This window comes from Erinaceus europaeus, chromosome 2 (genome assembly GCF_950295315.1).
Source record: "Erinaceus europaeus chromosome 2, mEriEur2.1, whole genome shotgun sequence".
NCBI lineage: Eukaryota > Metazoa > Chordata > Mammalia > Eulipotyphla > Erinaceidae > Erinaceus > Erinaceus europaeus.
This window is the reverse complement of record NC_080163.1, coordinates 6058574-6078333: the sequence shown is the minus strand read 5'-3', so window position 1 is coordinate 6078333 and position 19760 is coordinate 6058574. Positions and strand designations below refer to the sequence as shown.

Sequence of the window (19760 nt, the reverse complement as noted above, 5' to 3'; positions counted from 1 at the left end):
GGGATGTGCAGATGTGTGGGTGGTGAACAGGCAGGGAGACATCAGCACTGGTGTCTTCAAGGTTTACTCAGAATGCTCCTCCTCTCTCTCTCTTCTCTCTCTCAACTTCTCTATTTCACTTTCTCTCTTTGCCTTCTAAGATTCCACCACCAAACCTGATCTCATTTAATTGTTTACTTTTTATTTTTGAATAGTGATTAATAGTATATTAGAAATTATAGGTTTTTAGCCAATGGACCACAAAAACAGGGGAGCAGGAATAGCTATGCTTATATCTGACATGATAGATTTAAAATAAAAAATTTAAAAGATAGGGATGGACATTACTTAGTGCTCAGAGGATCAGTCAATCAAGAGGACTTAGTGATTATCAACATCTATGCACCCAAGGAGAGGCCATAAGTACATCAAGCATCTACTGAAAGAGCTACAGCTTCATATTATCAGCATTGGATGCATTGGATGGACCTTCCCATGGTGCATCCCATGAGTACCCATTCATTGGGGAAACTGACGATCCTTCCTTGCCGACTGAATCCACATGGATCCCAGTCACTTTCAAAGCCAGAAACAAGGAACTCCTGACAGCTTTCAAGCTGTTGGTCCTGCTCTTCGAGTCCTACAACTTAATGTTGGGGGGCTGTCCTTTGCCAAACGTGTTCTTACTGGTCAGTTGGAGCTACAGCATCAGGCAGATGTCATTTGCCTACAAGAAACACATATAGTAGTCGATGAAGCTGCTCGATTCACCATCAGTGGATTCAATTTAATATGCTATAATCTCCATTCTAAACACGGCCGAGCCATCTACGCCAAATCGTATCTTGCGGACATTTACCACACAGCCTCTTCGACCTTCTACAACTCCATTACTATTGGAACTATTCAGCTCATCAACGTATATAAGCCTCCCAGTGCCTCACGGGATGATGAGGCCCTGCCTAGCCCGAATCACCCAGCCGTTTACGTTGGAGACTTTAATAGTCATCACCAAGACTGGGGATACTCCTCCACTCGTGCTGACGGCTCTAGCTTAGCTGACTGGGCTTCAGTAAATGACCTCTCCCTATTATACGATCCCAAACAGCCAGGCTCTTTTCACAGTGCTAGATGGAATAAAGACTCGTCACCCGACCTGTGCTGGATTAGCACAGTCAACGGCCAAGCCTTTCCTGCTATGAGACAATTTCTCAAGGACTTCCCGCACAGTCATCACCGCCCAGCTATCATCCACATTGGTTGTTGTTTTCGCCGGGCTGGCTTCACGGGCGGGTAACAGACGACCAGGGACTCATGGTTGAGCTGTAGGCAGTATCTCTTTATTCATGCAGGACACAATCTAAGACGAGCTAAGTTAAACTCAAAGTACAGTACTGTAAAACTCACAATGCTGTCTTTATATATACTTGCCAAGTAAGGTGGAAACAGGATGTGACATAGAGAGGGTGGAGAGAAAAGTGACTGGTGAAAATCAGGGTGTGACAAAGAAGGGATCAGGGTGTGACAAGGAGGGGGGGTGGAGCAAAAACATATCATGAAACAGTGGGGATTGAACCAATGCCCTGGAGGGAGGTGCTTGTTAACAGCGGTTATGTAAATAGAATGAAGTGGTTATGTAAATAGAATAGTGTTAAGCAGGGGGGATTTAAACCAAATGAAACAGAAGGGGTCTCATGCATACCAACAATTGGTCTCCAGCTCCCACTGATTCTGTGCTTGGAGAAACTAAGATGGAACTTTCAGAAAGCAAACTGGCGTCTGTTCAGTGATCTTACCAACAAATCTATTCCTGCAATTCCAATTAACTCTATCCCCTCTGAAGATTCCTACAGGCGCTTCCACCAAGCCATCTTCAAAGCAGCTTCCCAAGCTATTCCTCGTGGGAGACGTGCTGACTATATGCCTTGTCTTGATGCTGAATGTGAGCAACTACTAAAGCAGTATGATGAGTTGGGCGGCCCAGATGTGGCTGACCATCTCATTGCCTCCCTGGATGCAGCACGCCAAGCCCGCTGGCAACAACTCACGGAAAGTCTGAACTTCACCCACTCAAGTAGGAAGGCCTGGAAGCTTCTTCATAGTCTGGGTGCTGGTAGCCAACCCTCTCCCATCTCCCATATTCCCGTATCTCCAAACTCAGTGGCCAGTCACTTAATTCAAGTTGGACGTGCTAAGATCAATCCAGAGAAATTTCCCATGAGTGGTCATCCCACTTCCGGTTATCTTGTCCATCTCCAAAACTCTCTCCCTTTACACTGTCTGAACTGGAAGATGCTTTGAAGAGGGTTAAACCGGAAACGGCTGCTGGCTATGATAACATCACCCCAGAACTCATTCTTAACTTGGGCCCCGTGGCAAAGAAGTGGCTCACTTCATTCCTGTCCCACATCTTGGAATCCAAATCTAGCCCAAAATGTGGTGTCGTGCGAAGATAATAGCAGTTTTGAAAGCAAAGAAAGACCCAACACTAGCCCCGAGCTATAGACCAGTTTCTCTCCTCTCCGTGTGTTACAAACTCCTTGAGAGGCTGCTTCTGTCACGAATTTCTCCTCTCACAGAGAAATTCCTATCACCCACCCAAGCTGGTTTCCACCCAGGAAGATCTACCTGCGAACAAGTCCTGGCCCTCTCAACTTACATTGAAAATGGATTCCAGAAGAATTTATAGACGAGTGCTGTCTTTGTTGATCTCACAGCAGCCTATGACACGGTCTGGCACCATGGTCTCCTAGTCAAGATCTCAAGATGCCTGCCTCCATGGGTGGCCAACACTATATCGTTTCTTCTCCAAAACAGAAGATTCCGGGTGCATCTGGGTGACAAGTCTAGCAGATGGAGACTTGTCTCAAGTGGCCTCCCCCAGGGCTCTGTTCTGGCTCCTATGCTATTTAATATTTACATCAATGACTTCCCAGAAACTTCTTCAAGGAAGTTCATCTACGCCGATGACATCTGCTGTGCAACTCAGGCATCCAAGTTCAACATCCTCGAGGAAACACTCACGAAGGACATGTCTCTGATATCTGATTACTGTAAAAAATGGCGACTAATCCCTAGCACTGCAAAAACGGTATCATCTGTTTTCCATCTACTCCATGCCTCGGCCTCGCGTGAGCTTAATGTGCAGCTTGGCGATACGAGAATCCGGCATGAAGCCCAGCCAGTCTATCTTGGCGTTACTCTCAATCGCACTCTGTCATTTCACGAACATCTCATAAAAACTGCAGCAAAGGTGGGCGTGAGGAATAACATCATTGCAAGACTGGCCAGCTCCTCATGGGGCGCGAGCGCTTCCACACTACGATCATCATCTCTGGCATTCTGCTATTCCACTGCAGAATACTGTGCCCCAGTATGGTTCCGTAGCCCCCATGTCCACTTGGTCAATTCCAAATTATATTCCTCCATGAGGATCATTTCTGGAACCATCCATTCCACCCCGGTTCCATGGCTGCCAGTTCTTAGCAACATCGCCCCGCCAGATATTCGTCGGGATGCGGCATCATCTAAGTTCATTTCCCATGTCTACGCTTGACCTGACCTGCCAATATACACGGATATTTTTGCCCACCCTGTCCAACGCTTGACGTCTCATCACCCAATCTGGTCCCCTATGCCTACACTGAACTTCTCTGTTCCAGACTCTTGGAAACAGAGTTGGCAGTCAGCTGAGGTCAAGAACAAACACCTCATCACAGACCCCTGCGAGCATCAACCCGGCTTTGACCTGGCACGTTATGATTGGGCCCTCCTCAATCGCTATCGAACAGTCCATGGCCGGTGCACCGCTATGTTCCATCGCTGGGGAGCCAGAGATGACCCGAACTGCCCCTGCGGCTACAGACAGACTATGACCCACATAGTCAACGACTGCCGCCTCTCCAGATTCAAAGGAGGTCTCGAAACTTTACATCAGGCTCAACCTGACACTGTTGATTGGCTACGGAAGAAGGGCAAACACTAGAAGAAGAAGGACCCCCATCCTCTGAGCTCTGCTGCAGAGACCCTGGACTCCACCGAGTCTCCCTGGAGTTTTCAGGCCACACTCCCCACTGTGCCCTTCCTCACTGTCCTGCTGAGGCATCTGTTTCTGGTGTCTCTGGGGCTTGTGTGTGGATGCTCAGGAAGCAGTTTGCTGTGGCCACAGACACCCAAGAGAGAGCCCAGCACCTCTGCCTGTCAGGGGCCCAGACCCCTGGGCTAGTGGGCGGCCAGAGCAGTGTACAGGCTGGGCTCCTTGGGGGCGCCTCTGACCGGGAGGAAGGGGGTGCCATCCACTGCCTGAGGGTCAGCTGGGTGTAGGTCACATCCTGGGGGGCTGTGGAGGTGGCAGCCTGTGGGGAAGGGATGACAGTGAGCGGGTGGGGGGCCTGGGGTGGAGAAGAAGGGGCCTGACTGGCTGCCCACCTGTCTGTCCCCTTCTCCTGCTCTGTCCTGTCTGTCCCTGCCAGGCGGGGGGGGCAGAGGTGGCTGCTCCCCAGCTGAGTCCCACCTAGTTCACCTGGGCATAGGTGGCTTTCTGGGGGTCTTCACCCAACCCCCAGGCTGCTGAGAGACAACAGTGAGTGGCAGCCAGGCCTCAGCCCCCCTAATGCCCCCAGGTGACTCAGGACAGAGACATGGCTCAGTGCTGGCCCTGCACCCTGAGTGGCCCAGGTGAGCTCTGAGCTTATCCAGGTGTCCCTGAGCCTGGGGCTGCCTCCCAACACCCAGAACCTCAGCAGAGGTGGGGAGGTGTGAAGGGGATGCCCAGAGGCCAGGGAAGTCCCAGGGTCTAAGAGGGCAAGGTGCCCACTGCTGGAGGAGAGGGTGCCCTGAAATGGAGGCAGAGGAGTCCTTGCCTTCAGGTTGGGTACAGGAGGGTCCTTGTCCTGATGGGAGCAGGGGCTCACCTGAGGGTCCAGCTGTGCCCCCTCCTCAGGCCGTGGGTCTGACTCTGCAGAACTGAGGGGGGGAAAGCAGGGGTGTCAGTCAGTGGGTTCTCTGCTCTCTCTCAGGGCTGTGGCCCCCTTGAACCCCTGGGATGCAGGCTGGGGGCTGGGGTCCTCTCAGGACTTCAGTCCCCATGCTGGTCCCTGCCCATCCAACCCTATCCTCACTGGGTCTCTCCCACAGGCTGTGGCCTCCCTGAGACCTTGTCCACTCAGCAGCCATGGGGGAGCCAACACCCCACTGGCAGGACCCCCCATTCCCACACACCTGCTTTGCTGAGCTTCCTCTGACACCAGCCTCTGAGGAGGTGGCAAAGCAGGAGGAGGAGGAAGGAGAGCAGCAGGACACCAATCAGAGCAGGGTGGGGGATGGGGGGCCCTTGGTGTCCTGTGCCATCTGGAGGGGCGAGAATGGGGGTGCGACCTACTGTGTGCAGCACTGCTGGGGCTGTGCTCTACCTACACAGCAGGCACACAGGCCCCCAGCATGGGCCAGACGGGGAAACTGAGGCTGGGAGGGACAGCCAGCTCAGGTCACCCCACCTGGCATGCAGGATGGGACTGGGCAGGGTGGGACTGGGAAGGGTGGGACTGGGCAGGGTAGGATCCCTGAGCCCCTACATCACACCCATCATGCACACCTGCTGTCTTCTGATCTCCTCACCTGCAAGGACACAGGAGTCCCAGAGTCTCACCTTTAACTGAGGGTCCATCCTCATCTCCTGGCCACCCTGTCTCTCCCTCCCTGTGCACTGTCACTGTCACTGTCACAGGTGCTGTGGGAACAGACCCACATCATCATGTGATGTGCTGAAGTCTTTGGAAGGGGCCAGAGCCACAGGACTGAAAGGAAGTCTGGGATCTGGGCCTTTTATAGTTGGGGAAACTGAGGCCCAGGCTGGGGAAAGGCAGGTACAGTGGGCATCTGCAGAGGGGTCAGCACAGCTCAGCCCCTGCCCACACCACCATCCATCCCAGAGCCTCTGGGTCAGACAGGGAGGTGGGGGCTGCCTTCTCCCAACCCAGCTTGACCTCAGGGGTGCCGGCATTTCCTACTACTGAGAACCCCTTTCCATCACCCCCAGTCTCAGAGCCTGGAGCCCTGTGGAACCCCACTCTCTTCCCCAACCCCCAGCTCTGTGAACACACAAAGCCGAGACTGGGGCCAGCTGAGGGTCCAGCCAGTGACCCAGGGTGACACCTTTCACTCACCAGCTGCGGAGCCAGGTCCTGGGGGCAGGCTGCTGGGGTCTGCCACCTCGTTTTTCTCCATGGAAATGAGAAGGTACAAGGAAGGGGTTCTGAATCCTTCTGGTACCCAGGGAGTGCACTCCGTTGAACCCACCTAGGTCTCCCCACTCCCCTCCCCACAGAGTCCTCAGGAACAGGACTGAGCTGACAGGACTCAGGTAGCACAGGTCAGGGGCCTCACCTGAGACCAGGAGCTACAGGGGCTCACTGGGGGTTGACCACACCTAGGGTCTGTCACTGTAATAGCCATGACATCTGAACGTCCCCCTGTGGTTGGGGTTCACAGGGCCCACATGGAACAGGGCCTGGACCTGCCCACTGGGGTGTGGGGGACTTTTTTTTCCTTGCTGAGTCAGAACCATCCTATCAAATCTCTTCCCTGAGGCACACAGAGGGTCAGGGTCCCTCCTAGGGTCACCACAGGCCTCGGCAGGGCTGACAGGGAGGGTGTGAGGTAGGATCCTAGGAGAGGAGGAGGTAGCATGGGAAATGGGGGCCCCTGTCCCCAGGGCTGGTGTGATGGGGACCCCCTGAGAGCAGAGATCCCTTTGTGAGGGCAGAGTGGGAGCTGGGACACCTGAGTGAGTCTCACCTGTCACCAGCACCAGCTCCAGGGGGTCACTGAGCTGTGACCAGTCAGAGGAGATGAGATAGAGACACCTGTATATCCCTGCTTGCTGCTCTGCCATGTAGGTGACAGAGAACTTGGCCTTGTCCCAGACTCCAGTGGGGTCTGTCTGTCCCAGGGTGCTGGACTTTGTTCTTTATGAAGGTGGAACTCCTGGGCCCCCAGAGTCCCCTGACACCAGAAGATCACAGGGCTCCCCCAGGGGACAACAGGGCCCTGCTCAGCCCAGAGGGTAGGTTTGGAGAGGTTCCCTGGAAATAATTCAGAGGTGGGGTCACAGAGCAGTGCCACCTTCAGACCCCAGCTCTCAGCCCAGGACCCTCTCAGAATCACCCACCAACATCCCAGATATGGTCCCCCCCCACCTCCCTGGTCTGGAGTCCTCAGTCCCAAATGGGGGTCTTGGGAGCCTGAGGACAGACTCACCTGCCTGCACACAGGTCCTGGGCCCCACACTCAGCCCTGGAAGAGAGTACCTGTGAGAGGGGTGTCCTGAGTGCTGAGCACCAGCCCACCCCACACAGCCCCTGAGTCCTGGGGCCCTGACCCAGCAGGCCCAGCTGTGGGGTCCCTCCCACACTGGGGTGTCCCCCTTGGTCCATCTCACCCAGGCAGAGCATGGCTGTGAGGTGGGGGTCATGGCGTGTCCTCCTCTGAGGTGGCTGTGCAGATGGAGGGAGCCTGGGGCCCAGCAGGATGGACAGACTCTCAGAATGTAGCCACTCAGGGCTGGTCCTCTCCTTCACAGTCCTGCTGTCACCCACACAGGAAGCTGAACTGCCACCCCCACCCTGAGCTTTGTCTCCATGGAGCAGCAGACATCTTGTCCCTCCCTGGTTGTCCCCTCAGGTGAAGTGACTTGAGCAAAGGCCACTGATGTGTCCCTGTTGGTATGCTTCTAGTTCTGCTTCTGGGATCCCTTCTGTTACATTGCTTGATGTTGTAGTCTATTTACATGGTCATTCTGTTACATTGGTTTGGTCTCACTCCCCCTGCCTCTGGGAGATGTTGGTTTAGTCTGCCTTTTCACACTTCTTGCTTCTCCTCATCCCCTATCCTAGGAACTTCCTGAGTTCCTGACACTACCGCTGGAGGAGAAAGATGGAGGACAGAACTGATTAGATTAGATTAGTTTTTTGAACCGTTCACTCATGAATAAAGAAATATTGTTTCTTCACTCAGCCATGTGTCCCTGGTCATCTGTCTCCCGTCATGAAGCTAGCCCAGCCTAATGGTGTCATGAACTTTGAACGACAAATGGCGCCACAACATGGGACCTGACCTGCCCATCCCCAGGTAAGTGAAGACATTTGGCTACCTATCCACTATGGGCTGCTTTTCTGCTTGTGAAGAGGTTTCCAAAGGCCTCTGCTTTATCTTCATGAGACTGTTTCTCTGTGTCTGGAACATTTCGCTCTGGGCCACACTCTGGTTTCCACCCGCCACTCGCCCACAGGAGCCTGCTTGCTGTTGGCCTAGGGGCAGGGCTCAGAGACATGCTGCACCACAGGCACCGCCACTGGTGCAGCTTCTGCAGCCTCGGGAGCCAGGAGCAGGGCAGCGGGCATGGCGGGCAGAGGTGAAGCCCATCCTGGCCCCCGCCCTGGGGCACCTCGGCCTGTGCCTTCTGCTCGGCGGGCCCACCCGCCCTCCTGCTATGAAGTCTGGGCAGATCATGGACCATCCGGAGACCATGGACTGCCTGCTGGGACTGGGTCCCCTGGCCAAGATCACCAGCTCAGCTCTGAAGGCAGGGGAGCTAGAATACGCAGAGATTTGTGCAGTGATAGCAACCCACAATTCCTAGAAGTGGAGCTGTGTGGGAGGCCACCTCCAGATGGTGCACCCCCCAAACAGCTAAAACAGTATAGATCTAAACTCGTGTTTAAAATGACATGTCTTCGTAACAAAAGTTTTTCTCCTTTTGTATTGAAGACCATGTTTATGTGTGTGTTTGAAGTTTGGTAAACATTACCTTTAAGGTTAGAAATGTAAATTTAAGGCTACATTCTTACCAGGCAAAGTTAAATAAAAAAGGTTTTCAACATAATTCTCATAAGGTAACATTAACTTACATTTAAAGTCTGAGGTAAAAATTAGTTAAAAATCAATATATTTTAACTAAGTTGGTCTAAAAAACCTGCGCACACCTAGGGTGTGTCTCCATCTTAAATGGGTGTAACAAAAGGTTAAATAAGATGTTGTTGATATGTGAAGCTCTCCAATACCTTCTCAATTAGAAATGGTGGATTGCACAATGGTTATGCTAATGATTCTCATGCCTGAGGCTCTAGCAGTGGTTCTTTGCCTTACCACATTTTATTGCACTTAAATTGGTTAAGCAGCCTTAAAATGAAACAAGAAAGACCTTCCAAATTTATAAAGATACTTAAACCAATTATAATCATCAAGTTATCAGTTGTGGTAAACTTCTAACCTGCTACAAGTTTTGTTTCATAAGTACGTGAATTGCAGCTGTCAAGTTCTCTACAGAAGAGCAGAATTCCAGCGGCTGACCTTCCTCATGCAATGTTTCACCCCCCAGCAATTCTTCAGTGGACATCTGCTTTGGACTGGCACTTCTATTGGACTTACTGGTACACAACCCTACAGTAGCTTCTTTTATGCTGCTGTGTTTCTCAAAGGCTGACTGCAGCCAGCTGCCTTGGGACTCTATAGGGCATACCCTCCCTCCCTGCTAGGTAATGGCCCACAGAGTAGGAAATGCCTGTCGAGGCAAGAATCCCACAGAGGCAAGAAAATGTCCTTTATCTTGATAAAGCCTTGCCCACAGAGGCAAGAAACGCCCCCCCTCAGGCCTTCCCTTGGCATCACACAGGTTCTTGTTACTGACTTTCTTGTTCCTCCATGTTTGTGCCAGTTTCTTTTTGAAAATGCCTGTACAATATAGGCTTCTGTTTACCCCACACTCCTGATACTGTGGTCAATTAGTTAAAAAGAAAAGCGGGAATTGTTGGTATGCTTATAGTTCTGCTTCTGGGATCCCTTCTGTTACATTACTTGATGTTGTGGTCTATTTACACGGTCATTCTGTTACATTGGTTTGGTCTCATTCCCCCTGACTCTGGGAGATGTTGGTTTTGTCTGCCTTTTTGCGCTTCTTGCTTCTCCCCACCCCTATCCTAGGTACTTCCTGAGTTCCTCACACTGCTTCCAGAGGAAAGAGAGCCAGAAAAAAATTGTGTGGTGATTAGATTGGATTAGTTTCTTGAACCATTGCTTGTTAATAAAGAAATATTGTTTCTCCACTCAGCCGTGTGTCCCTGGTCATCTGTCTCCCACTGTGAAGCAAACCTGGCCTAATGGCGTCCTGAACTTTCACTGACATATCCCCTCCACAGAGGTGAGGCCCCAGTGCACCTTCCTGCAGAGCAGAGCCTGAGCAGAGTATGAGAGAGGGACATCCACAGCTGGGGCGGCTGTGACAGTGCTGGGTCCTCTCACCCAGGATGCTGGAGGGGGAGGGGAGGCAGCCCTGAGCCTGGCAGGCCAGGGGGTGGGGTGTAGGTGGGGCTGGTGTTGCCACCTTCTCAGCCCTGGAGACTCCAGTCTCCCTGCTGATGCCAAGCACAGGAGTCTGCTCACACAGCCTGCTGACTGGACAGGGCTTCTAGGTCCTGGGGGCGACCCCTGCAGGCTGAGTCACCCATCAGCCCCACCTCTCAGAGCTGCTGTGGTGTTGGCCTCTCCTCAAACTGAGGCCTCTTCAGATCCAGGCAGCAGGGCCCATCAGAGCACATCTGAGGCTGAACACAAGTTCAAGCACACAGGAGATACTCAGGGCAGAGCCATTGCAGAAGAGAGGGAGGGAGGGACACTTCCCCTCTCAGCACCTTTCCTGCCCCTGCAAATCACGGTGACAATGCTCTGAGTTGTGGGACGAGGTGTCTTTCCTGAGAGAGGAAGACGTGGGCCCAGAAGTAGCTTTCTGGAGGCAGTGAAGTCATGGGGAGGGACACCTAGTGCAAGAGGGTGAGAGGAAGAGTTGGCCTGAAGCACAGTGGACAGATGCCTCCTCACGGCTGAGGAGGGTTTTGATGTGTGTGGGGGGTAGACCCTGGGCTGTGCACTACCCAGAGCTAGGTGCCACCTTACTGGGCACTACGTCTCGGCCTCTCTCTTCCTCACCAGGCCCAACACCCAGGCCTAGGGAATGCCCACCAGCAGAGGAATGCCAGAACCGCTCTGCTGTCTTGCCCAGACCCAGTTGACAGAGAACAAGATGTGATTCCCCTCCCTTCCATTCCCCTCCCTTCCATCCCCTTCCCTTTCCTTCTCTTCCCTCCCCTTCCTTTTTTTCCCCTTCTCTTCCCTCCCCTTCACATTTTCTTTGTCCATAGGCTTGTTTTTATGGCCAGGCCATGGTGCACCTGGTTACCTGCATATAATACTATACACAAACCCATGAGTTCCTGGGTTCTAGTCCCTGAAACCCCACCTGCAGTGAGGCTGCATCAAAAGTGGTGAAGCAGGTCTACAGGTTTCTATCTTTGTCTCTGTTCTTCTCGCTCAATCTCTATCTCCCCCTCCTCTTTGTATTCCTCTCTATCATATTGAATTAAATGAAAAAGGCCCTGGCCCAGCAGACCTGGCTGTGGGGTCCATTCCAGACTAGGGTGTCCCCCCTGGTCCATCTCACCCAGGCAGACAGGGAAACCCAGGTCCCCTCACCCAGCCTCCTTCCTGGGTGCTCTCCCCTGAGAGCAAAGACCCCAGTAACCTGTGTGGGGCCTCAGACCATGAGGGAGCAGGAGGGGACCCTCACCTGGGACCAGGAGCTCCAGGGCCTCACTGGGGGGTGATCACACCTGGGGTCTGTCACTGTAATAGCCATGGCATCTGAATGTCCCCCTGTGGTTAGGGCTCATAGTGCCCACACGGAACAGGGCCTGGACCTGCCCACTGGGGTGTGGCTGTGTGTCCAGGGTCCAGGGGGACTTGTCTTCTCCTTGCTGAGTCAGAACCATCCTGTCAAATTCCTGCCCTGAGGCACACTGGAGGGTCATAGTCCCTCCTGGGGTCACCACAGGGATCAGCAGGGCTTTTCTGTAGGATGCTAGGACAGGAGAAGGCAGCATGGAAATGGGGTCTCCCTGCTCCCCAGGGCTGGTGTGATGGGGCCCCATGAGAGCAGACCCCCTTTCTGAGGGAGAACCTGAGCTGGGACCCCTGAGTGAGTCTCACTTGTCTTCTTCTTCTAGTGTTTGCCCTTCTTCCTTAGCCAGTCAACAGCATCAGGTTGAGCCTGATGTAAAGTTTCGAGACCTCCTTTGAATCTGGAGAGGTGGCAGTTGTTGACTATGTGGGTCATAGTCTGTCTGTAGCTGCAGGGGCAGTTCAGGTCGTGCCTGGCTCCCCAGCGATGGAACATAGAGGCGTGTTGTTTTCGCCGGGCTGTGTTGTTTTCTCTGGGCTGGCTTCACGGGTGGGTAACAGACGACCAGGGACTCATGGTTGAGCTGTAGGCAGTATCTCTTTATTCATGCAGGATGCAGCACAATCTAAGACGAGATAAGCTAAACTCAAGGTACTGTAAAACTCACAATGCTTTCTTTATATATACTTGCCAAGTAGGGTGGAAACAGGATGTGACATAGAGAGGGTGGAGAGAAAAGTGACTGGTGAAAATCAGAGTGTGACAAGGAGGGGGCAGAGCAGGCGAGAATCCTATCACTGAACCACCAATGCCCTGGAGGGAGGGTGGTGCTTGTTAACAGTGGTTATGTAAATAGAATGAAGTGGTTATGTAAATAGAATAGTGTTAAGCAGGGGGGATTTAAACCAAATGAAACAGAAGGGGTCTCATGCATACCAACAGTGGCACCAGCCATGGCCTGTTCAATAACGATTGAGGAGGGCCCAATCATAACATGCTAGGTCAAAGCTGGGTTGACGCTTGCAGGGGTCTGTGATGAGGTGTTTGTTCTTTACCTCAGCTGACTGCCAACTCTGTTTCCAAGAGTCTGGAACAGAGAAGTTCAGTGTAGGCGTAGGGGACCAGATTGGATGACGAGACGTCAAGCGTTGGACAGGGTGGGCGAAGACATCCACGTATATTGGCAGGTCCGGTCGAGCATAGACGTGGGAAATGAACTTAGATGATGCCGCATCCCGACAAATATCTGTCATCACCATCAGCTCCAGGGGGTCACTGGGCTCTGACAGGCCAGCAGGGCCGACACAGTAACAGATGTATCTGCCTGCATGGAGATCTAGCACATTGATCATGAAGAACTTGGCCTTCTTCCCAGGCTCCCGTGGCCTATGTATGTTCCAAGGCTCTGAGCTTCTGTCTTTATAGAGACTGCAGCTCTGGGTCCCCAGAGTCCTCTGACACCAGAGGCCCACAGAGCTCCCCCAGGGGACCACAGGGCCTGGATCAGCCCAGAGGGTGGGCTTGGGGAGAGTTCCTGGAAAGAAATCAGAGATAGCACAGCCCCACCCCCATACCCCAGCTCTCAGCCCAGGATCCTCCCAGATGTCCCCCACCCTCCCCACGTAGCAGATCTGCTCCTCTCCATCCCCAAGGCCAGGAGACCCCTATCCTCAATGAGAGTCCAGGGACCTTGCGGACAGACTCACCTGCCTGCACGTGGGTCTTGGGTCCCACACTCAGCCCTGGAAGAGAGTCCCTGTGAGAGGGGTGTCCTGAGTCCTGAGTACCAGCCTCCCCTCACACAGACCCTGAGTCCTGAGGCCCTGACCCAGCAGGCCTGGCTGTGGGGTCCCTCCCAGACTGTAGTGTCCCCCCTGGTCCATCTCACCCAGGCAGAGCAGGACTGTGAGGGTGGGAGTCATGGCGTGTCCTCCTCTGAGGTGGCTGTGCAGATGGAGGGAGCCTGGGGCCCAGCAGGATGGACAAACTCTCAGGGTGTTCCCATTTGGGATTGACCATTTCTATGATGGGGCTGTCATTCAGCAGAGCCCAGACACTGACTTTGTCTCCACCACACCTTTAGGGACTTCTGTTTTCTGCGGCAGTCCCCACCACCTCCTGGGACCATCCCCTGAGCCCCTCCCACCCCCTCAAGGCCTGGATGCTTCTGACACAATCTCCCAGCCTCGTCATCTCCTCCTCTCGGAGCTCAGAGGGTGGGTCAGGACTGGCACTCAGGAACAAAACAGTTTCTGTTCTCTGACCCTTGGTTAGTTCTCATTGTGGTCATGGTGAGGGCAGCGTCCATCCTCAGTGCTCCCTGGACAGGATGACACCAAGTTCCCCGTTTCCTGGTCTTTTAGTCCTGTGGGAACAGGTATGAGAGAGTACACCTCAGTGTCCACTCCTCCCTGGTCCAGAGGTGGAGGACTGTCAGGTCCATGCAGCAGCCCCATCTCCCCTGAGGCGAATGACCACTCCAATCATGTCCTGAAGCATAACGCTTCCATCCTCCAAGTGAAAGGAGAAATGAAAGTTTCTAAAATAGGAAGGAGCCTCTGAGATCAATTTCAAAGTGCAGTGACACAGGTCTTGTCACCCCCCCCCTCGGGAGTGATCAGTTCAGAGAATCCACTCAGACAGACAGGACAGAGACCCCCATCCCCACACGGGGAGGGGGCCAGGTCCCAGCTCAACTGTGGTGCAGGTGCACCAGCTGGGGAGCTTCTGTAAAATGTAACAGGGGTCGGGCTGATAGCAGAAGCTTGAGGCAGGAGAACAGAAGCACAGGGACACCTTAGTCTATGCACTTTTGGAGTGGGCAGGCCGATGGCTGCTCACCCTGTGTCCACAGTCCCTACAGCAGGTGACGTGTGCAGCTACAGCATCCATAAGAGGCCAGGAGGGAAGCGGCTGCAGCCCACTGGTGGACAGTTGGTTGCAGAAGTTATGGGAGGCTGCGGAGACAGCATGATTCTGCTGAAGACTTTCATCCTGAGGCTCTGAGCTCCCAGGTTCAGTCCCCAGCACCACCAGTGGCCAGTGCTCTGGTTCAAAGGAAAAGTGATGGGATATGTACCCGGCAGCATACTTCTCAGGGGTTAAGAAAGTTAAAATTGTGTCCTGTGAGACAAAATGGGTAGAACCAGAGGGGATTGTGCTCAATGAAATGTTCAAGATGTAAAAGAAAACTAGCCAGTGCTCTCAGTCCTATGTGACATACAGAGAGAAAGACACAGGAACTTGTAGATAAAAACACACAGGGTGGTGCAAAAGCAGCTGCAGTGTCTCTCAAACTTTGTGCTGAGTGTGGTGGCTGTGGGCAGGTGCCTCCAGGATTCAGTAGTGGACACGGTGTGACACTACCCCACCGTCTTACAGTCCTGTGACATTGTCAACTCATGTGTCCCAATTAGAAACAAGAACACACCTACTCAAAGGAAAAAATAAATACAATGCATGTAACTGAAGCGAATGCCGATGGACAGACTGGAGAGCGTGTTGGGAGCTGGCAGGCTCCAGGGGATCCAGGTGGGCTAGCACATTCGTGTGTGTGTGGGCACATGCCTGCGCATGGCTCCACAAAGGCTTTGTCCTTTTTATTTTTTACTGACTGGATAGAGTCAGACAAAGGTTGACAGGGGAGACAGACTGGAGCAAGCCAGAGAGAGATAGCTGCAGCCCAGTCTCATTGCTCATGAAGCTTTCTCCCTGCAGTTGGGGAACAGGGGCTTGAACCCTAGTCTTTCTGCACTGTTATGTGTGTGCTCAACCAGGTGCACCACCACCAGCCCCCTCTTCAAGTCATTTAGTAGTTCACCTGTGTATGTGATTCCAGGATCTCATTCCCACTGCACCCACCACCAGAGTTCTGTGCCCTTAACCGCCAACCAGTGACAACCTCCAAATTTCTCCCGAATCTTAGAGACACTTGACCTAGTCCTGTGTGTTTCTTCTCTGCGAGCTCTGGTGTTCCCATTCTCTCAGTTCCACTTATGAGCAAAAACCACCTGGTGGTCTTTCACCTCCTTGCTAACTTCATTGCGGAATCACCTCCCATTCCATACGAAGGACTCATGATTCTATTTTCAACTTGCTGAGAAGACTCCCACCGAATGTATATCCATAACTCTTTCTGCAGTCGCCTGTTGCTGGGCATGTAGGCTGCTTGCACTTCTTGGCTGTGTGAGTAGCACAGCTTTGAACTTGGCCTGCATGTGTCCCTTTGAATTCACATTTCCGTGTCAGCTAGAGACATGAGTATCTGTGGTGTTTCTTTTTTAAAAAAAATTATTTCTTTATTAGGGAATTAATGTTTTACATTCAACAGTAAATACAATAGTTTGTACATGCATAACATTCCCCAGTTTCCCATTTAACAATACAACCCCCACTATGTCATTTATCATCCTTCATGGACCTGTATTCTCCCCACCCACCCACCCCAGAGTCTTTTACTTTGGTGCAATATGCCAATTACATTTCAGGTTCTACTTGTGTTTTCGTTTCTGATCTTGTTTTCAACTTCTGCTTGAGAGTGAGATCATCCCATATTCATCCTTCTGTTTCTGACTTATTTCACATAACATGAATTTTTCAAGGTCCATCCAAGATCGGCTGAAAACGGTGAAGTCACCATTTTTTACAGCTGAGTAGTATTCCATTGTGTATATAGACCACAACTTGCTCAGCCACTCATCTGTTGTTGGACACCTGGGTTGCTTCCAGGTTTTGGTTATTACAAATTGTGCTGCCAAGAACATATGTGTACATAGATCTTTGGATGCATGTGTTGCCTTCCTTAGGATATATTCCCAGAAGAGGAATTGCAGGACCATAGGGTAGGTCCATTTGTAGCCTTCTGAGAGTTCTCCAGACTGTTCTCCACAGAGGTTGGACCAATTGACATGCCCACCAGCAGTGCAGGAGGGTTCCTTTGACCCTACACCCTCTCCAGCATTTGCTGCTGTTCCCTTTTCTGATGTATGACATTCTCACAGGAGTGAAGTGATATCTCATTGTTGTCTTGATTTGCATTTCTCTGACAATCAGAGACTTGGAGCATTTTTTTCATGTGTTTCTCAGCCTTTTGGATCTCTTCTGTGGTGAATATTCTGTCCATTTCCTCCCCCCGTTTTTGGATGGGGTTATTTGTTGTCTTGTTGTTGAGTTTGGCAAGCTCTTCATTCCACTGTGGTCTGAGAAGATGCTTGGGATGATTTCAGTGCTCTTGAATTGGCTGATGCTGTCTTTGTGGCCTAACATATGGTCTATCCTTGAGAATGACCCATGTGGATTTGAGTAAAATGTGTATTCCAGCTTCTTGGGATGAATGACTCTGAAAATGTCCAATAGTTCTAGTTTATCTATCTCTTCATTTAGCTCCTGCCCTGACCAGCAGGGCAGTGAACAGGGGCTAGGAACCCAATGAAACCTGAAATGAAGGAACATTAGACACGAGAGAACGACAGCAAGTCAAGTTTCTGATCAAGCTGTAAATTTTATTGTGAACACAGGCATTATAAGGCTTTGGGGAAGGAGAGGGAATGCTGGAGGAGGGGGGAGGGGGAGCAAACTTCAAAGCGGAATGTTCCTTGCAACAAATGGCAGGAACCAAACTGTGTGTTGACTCACTTGATTACTGATAAATGGTTTACCTAAGGGGAAATGGCCTGCCCAGGGGGGAATTAACATTTGTCTTGAGGGGTTCCGTTGTCTCAAAGCTTATCATCTATAAAGCAGAGAAATGGCTCCTGGCAAGCTCCCTTATGTCTTTATTGATTTTCTGCCTGGATGATCTGTCAAGTTGAGAGAGTGGGGTGCTGAAGTCCCCTACTATGACTGTGTTGCTGTTAATATATTGCTGTAGCTCTTTCAGTAGAAGTTTGATGTATTTAGATGGCTTCTCATTGGGTGCATAGATGTTAATAATTGTTAAGTCCTCTTGATTGACTGATCCTCTGAGCATTAAGTAGTGTCCATTCCTATCGTTTTTTAATCTTATCTATTTTAAAGTCTATCGTGTTAGATATGAGAATAGCTATTCCTGCCCTTTTTTGTAGACCATTGGCTTGTATGATAGTTTTCCATCCTTTCACTATAAGTCTGTGTATGTCTTGTTGAGCTAGGTGTGTTTCCTGTAGATAACATATTGTTGGGTTGTGTTTTCTGATCCATCTTCCTACTCTGTGTCTTTTAATAGGTGAATTCAGGCCATTGACATTTATTGATAACAGAGACTGAAGATATTTTAACACCATTCTTGTAGAGTTTTAGAGTGTTTTGCTATATGTCCTATTTGTGGTGGTCTGATAATAATAATAATAGCTGAATAATAATAGCTGATGGCCATGAACACTTTTTCCATTTTATTTATTTATTGGGATTGTTGGATGGAGAAACTGGGGGAGACTGAGAGGGAGAGAGAAGGCAACACCTGCAGACCTGCTTCACTCCTCATGAAGCTTTCCTCCTGTAAATGGGGGCCTGTGGCCTGAACCTGGGACCTTGAGCACTGGACTGTGTGTGCTGAGCTAGATGCATCACCTCCCAGCTGTCCATGAATACTCTGTCCTACAAAGCCATCATTCACACATGAGAGAGTATACATATGTGTTTGTTTGTGTATAAATATCAGATCCACAGCAAGCTAAGGGAGTTTGCCATTACCAGACCTCCATGACAAGCACTATGGAAAGGAATGTGACAGAAAAACATGAAGGCACATTTAACTCTCAAGTAAGTGAAATACAGAAACACAGAGCCACAAACAAAACCCTAGAAATGTAAGGCACTTACAAAAGAAGAAAGAAGGCAGATGGCTAGCAGTGTTTGAATCCTATGGTGGATTTCGCCATGCCGGGTCTCCTGTAGATGAGGCTCCCAGGTGTCAGAGTCTTGGTCTCATGTGCAGGAGCTCTCTGCCGCTCTCCCTGAGGGAGGTGGCCTGTTACACCTGGTCTGTGGCTGGGCCTCCTCGCAGCTTGTCGGCTTTCTATTGCCAAAGGCACAGTGTTCAGCACTTAGGTTCTAAAGGGTGTCCTGGGTCAGCTCCAGTACCTGTGGCCTCTGTGGCCCTTAGTTGCAGTTGTGAGTGGGGTCCTGTCATGGCTGAGGGCTGCTGCAGTCTGGCACTAGCTGTGGCGCTAAGTCTTAGCTGCGTCTTGCTTCCTGACATCCTCTCCACACCACACGCAAGTCCACCACCTTCCAGCCATGACGCTGTTTCTTGACCAGGAGTCCAGAGTGCTGATGGAGGCTATTACAACTTGTCATTTCACTGTTTGTGGTTCAGGGGAGAACAGCTCCCCAAGTCTACTTTCCTGTGGCTTCAGCATGAAGTGTACTGCACATGCACTTCAGGAATCCAGAGACTTTGGATTATGTGTGAGAGAGTGTGTGTGAGTGTGTGTGAGTGTGTGTGTGTGTGTGAGTGTGTGTGTGTCTGTGTGTGTGAGTGTGTGTGTCTGTGTCTGTGTGTGTGTGTGAGTGTGTGTGAGTGTATGTGAGTGTGTGTGTATGTGTGTCTCTCTGTGTGTGTGTCTGTGTGTGTCTGAGTGTGTGTGAGTGTGTGTGTGTGAGTGTGTGTGAGTGTGTGTCAGTTTGTGTGTGTGTGAGTGTGTGTGTGAGTGTGTGTGTCTGTGTGTGTGTGTGTGTGTGCGTGCTCGCTAGGGACAGAAGGAACAAGAGAACATTTGAAAGTTCTCAGACACCTGCTAATAACTAATATCCTTTTCCTGCCTTAATGAAAAGCTAAATAGGAACAGGTCCCAGACACCTTCAGTAATACTCTAAATACTCATCAGTATACTCTAAATACTTATCAGTAATACTCTACATACTCATCTGCAACCACAGATGAGACCAAGGAGGCTTCCTGACAGTGCATGTTACCTCTAACAGGTGACATTGTATCATGAAATCTTCAGAAAGACAGAATGCTGTCTGGATATCAGAAAAGAACTTAAGGAACTGCAGAATTGCTGGGGCTCACGTAGGGGTGTCTCTCAGCCAGAAAGGTAAGCTTACCGAGGCTCTATCACCAGCTCAAGGG

At 51.2% G+C, this 19760-nt stretch overlaps 2 protein-coding genes across 4 annotated transcripts in view; both read right to left on the bottom strand.

The window, feature by feature from the left end:
- Positions 1 to 19760, bottom strand: part of LOC107523543 (leukocyte immunoglobulin-like receptor subfamily A member 5) — a 77736-nt gene that overhangs the window by 21794 nt on the left and 36182 nt on the right. The gene's annotated exons all lie outside the window — the stretch shown is intronic.
- Positions 1 to 19760, bottom strand: part of LOC103124466 (leukocyte immunoglobulin-like receptor subfamily A member 5) — a 52468-nt gene that overhangs the window by 21794 nt on the left and 10914 nt on the right. The gene's annotated exons all lie outside the window — the stretch shown is intronic.